We start from the raw sequence: 8,028 nt of genomic DNA on the forward strand, positions 1-8,028 counted from the left end.
AGATTCATGTTGTTTTCATGACTACTAACACAACATCCATGCTGCAGTCTATAGTTCAAGAAGTAAATTTGACTTTCAAGTCTTAATATTTAAGAAATACATTTAGTAGTAAGACTATACCTGCCATAGATAGTGATCTCTGACAGATCTGGACAAACAGCCAAAAGATTATAACTCAACAAAAGCTGAGATGATCATTAGTGATTTATAGCAATAAGGTATTTTTTAATTATGGAAGGGAAAACCTTCTGGCAAGGAGTCACCATTCTAGATGCCATGAACAACATTCATGATTTGTAGGAGACGGTTAAAATGTCAACATTAACAAGGGTTTAGAAGAAGTTGATTCCAACCCTCATGGATGACTTTGAGAGGTTCAAGACTTCAGTGGAGGAAGGAACTGCAAGTGTGGTGGAAATAATAAAAGAAATAGAATTATAAGTGGAGCCTGAAAATGTGACTGTATTGCTGCAATCTCATAAAACTTACACATATGAGGAGTTGCTTCTCATAGATAAACAAAGAAAGTGGTTCCTTGAGGTGGAATCTGGTTCTGGTGAAGATGTCGTGAACATTGTTGAAATGACCACAAAGGATTTAGAATATTCCATAAACTTAGTTGATAAAGCAGCAGCAGGTTTGAGAAGACTGACTTGAATTTTGGAAGAAGATCTACTGTGGGTAAAAAGCCATCAAACAGTATCACATTGCTACAGAGAAATCTTTTGTGAAAGAAAAAAATCAATTGATGCAAAAAACTTCATTGTTGTCTTAAGAAATTACCAAAGCTACCCCAACCTTCAGCAATCACCACCCTGACCAGTCAGCAACCATCAACATCAAGACAATACCCTCCACCAGCAAAAAGATTAAAACTGAATGAAAGCTGAGGTGATCATTAGTGATTTATAGCAATAAAGTATTTTTTAATTAAGGCATGTACATTGTTATTTTAAATAATACTATTGCATACCTAGTCTACTACCACATAGTGTAAACATAATTTTTATACGCACAGGGAAACAAATAAATTTGTGTGACTTACTTTATTGTGATGTTCACTTTATTGCAGTGGTCTGGAACCAAACCCACAGTATCTTCAAGCTTTGCCTGTAGATCCACTATCATTTATTGAAAAGACCATCCTTTTTCTGAACTTTGTGTTATATTCTGGTGATCTATTTTATTTTCATTTCACTGATACCTTAATATTAACTTCATTTTACAATAAAACTTGATATTTGCTGATAAAAATCTTGCAACTTCTTTTGTTGATCAAGATTGTTTTAACTTTTCTTGGCCCTTTGCATTTCCATATAATTTAAAAATCAATCTGTCAATTTCCAATTTGTCAGTGAACTACAGCCATTTTTTTTATTGGGACTGCATTGAATCTACTGATGGCTTTGAGTAGAATTAACCCTTAAAATATTGAGTCTTCTAATTGATGAACATGGTATATTTTTAAATTTATTTAGATCTTTTCAAATATTTTCAGGATATTTTGTAGTGTTCAGTATGGAGACTTTACCCATCTTCTGTTCAATTTATTCCTATCTATTTGATGATTTTTGCTTTTATTATAAATGGTATGGTCTTTTAAATTTCATTTTCTATCCTTTTCTAACATATAGAAATACAATGTTAACCTCAGAATTGTCTTATTGTTGCGCCTTTGAGGATAATATTTTTTCTCTTTTATTCTGAAGATTTTATTTCCTTTAACTTTAGTTTTCAGCAGTCTTACAATGACATATCTATGTAGGATTTACTTTTGTATTTATCTTGGTTAGAGATTTTTGAATATAAATACAGCTCAGATGCACAAATACAAAATGCAAGAAGGAGAAATACAGCTTCTTGAATTTGTGGCTTGATGTCTTTTGTCAGTTTTGGGAAATAGTTTCTGCCTGATTCTCTCTCCTCTCTAGGAATTTTAATTGCACATATATTAGAACTTTCTACCATGTTTCATGTACCTCTTTTCTCTATTTTTGAATCCTTTTTCTCTGAGCTTCAATTCGGATTTTTGGACTGAACTATCTTCCAGTTTGCTAATGTTCTCTTCTGCTTTTAGTTATCATCAAGTTCAGGTTTAGAGCTATCAATCCAGTTATTATATTGTTCAGCTATAGAATTCCCATTTAAGTTTTAAAATAGATACCAGTTCTCAATAAAATCCTCCACATTTTAATCTATTTTATGACTATTTCCATAAGTTATTTTAAAGTCTGAGTCTGATAAACTTAATATCTGGATCAGATGTGTTTCTCTTTCCATTGTCTTATTTTTTTTTTCTCTCTCTCTCTCTCCATTATATTTTGGTCTTTGGTCATATTTTCTGGTGTGCCTGGTAATTACAGATTAAATGCTGGACATTACGTATAAAAACTACAGGACTAAATGATGATTTCCTTACTACAGAGAGCATTCAGTTTTATCTGGGCAGCAGATCACCTTGATCAAATCAGAAATTGAGCTGATTGGAGCCAAGTTTTGGGTTTTGTAAGGGCTATTTTTTCTCTTATTTGCCCTTACTCTTCAGATGTGGCCCTTTAGGGGTTCTCAATTAAAGGCCTGAAGTGCCTACCAGGAATTCTGTTTTTTAGAAGGTCCTGAACTCTGAGTTTTGTCTTCCTAGGACCATGAGACTACTAAAATCTCTGGTTAACAAGCAGTTTGTTGAGTGGTTTCTTGGTTTCTTGCCTCTTGGACTGTGCATGTTTAGTTTAGAAATAGGGCAATTCCTTGAGGAAACATTACACGGAGAATGTAGGGCTCACTTCTCTAGAACCCTGGTTCCTCAAATCCTTTGATAGTCATGAATTCTACTTTTCTCCCCAGCCCAGTAAGACTCTTGCAACACAAGGTATTATTAATTTATTTGGCCTCTATTCTGCAGAAAATTATCTATACCAAATAGTGGTGGCTTACCTCAATGCATTTTATTTCTCTCCAGTATCTTGGCCCTTTAAATCCTGGTGGCTTTGTTACTCTCTGTTGTTTAGAGCTGTTTTTCTTAGGGGGACTGCTTTATCCTGCCCTTATGGGTTTTTTTTTTTAATTTTTTGAGAGAGGATTTCACTTTGTTGCCCAGGGTAGAGTGCAGGGGCATGATCTTGGCTCACTGCGACCCCTACCTCCTGGGCTCAAGCCATCCTCCCACTGTTCAGCCTCCCGAGTAGCTGGGACTACAGGTGTACACTCACGATGCCCAGCTAATTTTTGTATTTTTAGTAGGGGTGGGGTTTCATCATGTTGCCCAGACTGGTCTTCAACTCCTAAGCTCAAGCAATCCTCCCACCTCGGCCGCCCAGGGTGCTCGGGTTACAGGCGTGAGCCACCATGCCTGGCCTTCATGGTCGTTTTTTGTGGGAGAGTCAGTCCAATACAAGCTATCCGTTCATAGGTGGAAGTAGAAGTTTCCCATTTCTTAATTTTTAGGAAAAATAATATGTTGTCAGAAGTCTGCATTATGTGAAGGGAATATTCTTTCTCTCCTGTGCAAGTATGGAAGGCGTCTTGTGATGCTTGTGTCTTCCCAGCCTCATTGCTTTATTTGACATTTGCCCTTAAGCAGATTTGAAGACTTCTAACAATTTGGTCACAGATTCTGTAATTTTCCATCAGTCCCTGAGGACCTGAAATTCCTCAAACTGATCTCTGGGGAACAGAATGATTTTCCTTGGCTGCTTAGAGGCCGGGAGTGTGGTTATGGCAGCAGTAGATGCTGCTCCAAGTGTGGGCAGGGGTTAGCCTTGAAGAAGCCACTAGGATAAAATATGGGTTTGTGTCATCCAAAGCTCAATGAGGAAAACTGGCTAAAATAAATAATTCCCTCTTAAGATATGGCTGTTGACATGCCCAGGGAAATGGTTTCCATAGGAAACAATAAAAATAGCACTATTTTTAAACTGGGAAGGAATGGCACTTAGGTATCCAGATTTTAAAATAATATTGAATAACAGGAAATGTTGAAAGATTCAGCTATTTTGGTTTGACAGCATCTCTTTTTGCATTCCTCCTATTCTGGAGAAATGGAGAAGAGATAGTTCTTCATGTCCTCCATATACTTGAAAGAAATGTCAAAATGTCTTTAACCTTTTCTACAGGATAAAAATGGAAAATTCTGACACTGCAATCAGATGTTTCCATTTTTTGTCTATTGAGAGCTTTTCTTCAGTTGTTGAGAATTCTTTCAGTACACTTAGTTATCAACCAGCTACCATGAGTGTTTTTGGTTTTTTTGTCTGTTTGTTTGTTTTGTTTGTTTGTTTTGTTTTTGCTTTTGTTTTTTTTTGTGTTTTTTTTTTTTGAGATGGAGTCTTGCTCTGTTGCCCAGGCTGGAGTGCAGTGGCTCAATCTCGGCTCACTGCAACCTCCACCTCCTGGGTTCAAGTGGTTCTCCTGCCTCAGCCTCCCAAGTAGCTGGGACTACAGACACACGCCACCATGCCCGGATAAGTTTTGTATTTTTAGTAGAGATGGGGTTTAGCCATATTGGCCAGGTGGGTCTCAAACTCCTGACGTCAGGTGATCTGTCCATCTTGGCCTACCAAAGTGCTGGGATTACAGGCGTGAGCCACCGCACCCGACCTACCATGAGCTTTTAAGAAATAATTTGGCTTTGATAAGAATAAATGACTTCAATTTTTCCCAGTATACTTGACTTGTTTACTACTGGTATCCAGAAATTTCTCCTTGCTTAATGAATCTTTATAAAAACATGTCTCCTCCCTTCTGATGATGGAATCATTCAGATTATGGAAATACAGACATTTACTTATGAGCAATGTGAAAAGTGTTTTTAACATTTTTAAAACTAATTTATTTTAAGAATTACTTTCTGCTTCTGGTAGAGAAACTCAGCCCACTGGAGGGAGAGTTAGAGGAAGCAGGGCCAACTGTGGGTGCGGGGAGTGCTGGAGAAAGCCAGGTCCAAGGGGGCTTCCCACGGATGCTCAGGCAAATCAGGGCCTGGACTGCCCGCTCACGGATCTGAAGTTGAACACACAATCCCTCAGTTCTCAACCTTAAAGAGACAAAGAGTTTTAGAATTTTATTTAATACACGACAATTAAAGGTAAATTCAAATAACATCTCCATCACGGGACAGAGCTGTGTTCAGAAATGCCTCCAAGGTAAATTCTGATTGCCTAAGACCATGCTTTTGATGCCTCTGCTAGAAGTTGGTCCACATGGCATTCAGAAACAACTGTCAAAGGGAGAGTGGCTATTGTCCTTTAATGAAGTCCCTATAGCCAGGTTCTCCATGCCAGAGCTGTCGAGTGATTGAAGCCTGCTTTGAAACCTGGGGATGTCCCCTGCTCTGTCTACTATTGCTAAGAAACGTCCAGATCCCGAAGGAAATAAAAGACGTCAGGAGTAAAAAGATGGTGGTGGTTCTATTGATGTACCTAGTGATGTATTAGTATTTAGGGACAGCTTGAAAAGAGCTGAGGTAACATAAAGAAAGGTAGACAAAATAGATATTGGGCCTGGTGCGGTGGCTCATACCTGTAATCTCAGCACTTTGGGAGGCCAAGGTGGGAGGACAGCTTAAGCCCAGGAGTTCAAGACCAGCCTGAGCAGCACAGGGAGACCCTGTCTCTACAAATAATTTAAACATTAGCTGGGCATGGCAGTGTGCACCTGTGGTCCCAGCTACTCAGGAGATTGAGGTGGGAGAATCATCTGAGCCCTGAAGGTAGAGGCTGCAGTGAGCAGTGATTGTGCCACCGCACTCTAGCCTGGGTAACAGAGCGAGACTCAGTCTCAAAAAAAAAAAAAAAGAAAGGAAAGAAATAAATAGACATTGTTCTGATCTTATGATAAAAGGAATTCCCAAACTTCAAAATGAAATTTTAAAACTGCCTCCTTTTAGAAATCTTCTGGTTGCGCCAGCCAGGAGTGAATGCCTGGCCCCTCTAACTCAGCATTTACACGCTGCTCTTAGGCAGTGTTAACTCCATATGGGCCTAATTTGTATTTCCAGCATGACAGTTCCTCAATGGGAGTTATTATGTCTACAGTTACTTTGTGCCCTCTGTAGTACCAAGGAAATTACTTTAAAGCAAGTAGCTGTGTGATCTCGAGGAACTCACATAACTTCTAAAAATTTTTGCTCATTTATAAAAAGAAGATAATGATAGTACCTACCTAATTGGGATTATGTAAAGATTAAATAACTCAAGTAAACTGTGAAGTATGCTTAGCACATGATACTCAAATAAATACTGTGCATGGGTAAATTTTTATATATACATACACATACACATAACATATATACTTCTATCTATTGATCTATACACATCTATATATATAAATATTGATGCTGGCCAGGTGTGTGTGGTGGCTCACGCCTGTAATCCCAGCACTTTGGGAGGCCGAGGTGGGTGGAGCACTTGAGGCCAGGAGTTCAAGACATGCCGTCTCCACTAGAAAAAAAAAATGCAAAAATTAGCTGGGCGTGGTGGCACGTGCCCATAATCCCAATTACTTGGGAAGCTGAGGCATGAAATTGCTTGAACCTGGAAGGCAGAGGTTGCAGTGAGCTGAGGTCGTGCCACTGCACTCCAGCCTAGGCAACAGAGCAAGACTCCATCTCACACACACACACACACACACACACACACACACACACACACACACTGATGCTATGCCATCCCAGGGCTCCCTGGCTAAGATAAAAGAAGAGCAAGCAGTGCCTGGCACACTTTCTAAACACATACTCTCCCCGTCCCTCTCAATCTTTGCAGTATTTAGTTTTTACTGTGTCCTCATCCTAAGGGAACCTGGCTAAGTGGTAGAGAAACTAGATAAGAGAGCATTTTCCCTAGTAGCCAAATGAATTTATAAATGCTTTCTTGTCACATTACGGAAACTTTCTAATAGCAAATTGTGCTGGTTGCTGCTGTCAATTTGTTGTTACGTAGAAGCTGCTAAGTGATTTCACCACCAAGGCCGAGGGTTTACAGAAACGTCTTTCCCACTCAGCAAAGACTACAGGCGACTTGACACGCTACACTAGAATGAGTCCCAGCACATCTTCAGTACAGTGCAGTGGAGCAGCTTGGTACCCGTTGCCAGGGTACCACTCTCTCAATAGGGTTTCTAGGGTAACTGTCATCTCAACATCGTCGAGTTTGTATTCTGGCTATTCCTAGTACGAAGATGACAATCTGCTTCAATGCCTGAAGGTCTCTAATTTTATTCAGTATTTATGGCTTTCCTGCCCTCCTTCCTCATGCCCCATTCTTTCCAAAAACCCTTGCACATTGGCCTCCCTGCTACTTGACCACTCTCTTGGAGGAAGCACGCCCTCACAGTCTCCAAATGCAGCACTCTCCTGCCAGACCTCCATGCAGCCGATCTCCTCTCTGGAGTGTTTAAACGGTTCAGCGCCCTTCCTTTCGAAACCCTGTCCTTTATTGGCTTCTTGGGGATTATACTCTGGATTTTTCTCCTCTCTGACTAATCCATCTTTGTTGCTGTCATCCCTTCCCACCTTTTGTCCCTCAAATGTCAGCATTCCCCAAGGTTCTGCCCTGAGCTACATTTTTTCTTTGCTCTATATATTTATTCCCACAAGAATCAATCCACTCACATGCTTATTACAATAATGGGCCAATGCAGACAAGTTTAATGAAAAAAGGAAAAAATGTCACACAAAATTCTAAACATAAACATTGACATCTATCTATCTATATTTATGCATATAGTTGCATTTCGTAAAAACCAGATCATTCTATGTTTGGTAACCTGATTTCTAAGAATTCAATAATCACTTGAGGTCGGGAGTTTGAGGCCAGCCTGGCCAACATGGTGAAACCCCGTCTGTACTAAAAATACAAAAATTAGCCAGGCGTGGTGGTGCACACCTGTAATCCAAGCTACTCAGGAGGCTGAGGCAGGAGAATCACTTGAACCTGGGAGGCAGAGGTTGCAGTGAGCTGAGATTGCGCCACTACACTCCAGCCTGGGTGACAGGGTGAGAATACGACTCAAAAAAAAAAAAAAGAGAAAAGA

Source organism: Pan paniscus, chromosome 5, assembly GCF_029289425.2.
Source record: "Pan paniscus chromosome 5, NHGRI_mPanPan1-v2.0_pri, whole genome shotgun sequence".
NCBI classification, from domain to species: domain Eukaryota; kingdom Metazoa; phylum Chordata; class Mammalia; order Primates; family Hominidae; genus Pan; species Pan paniscus.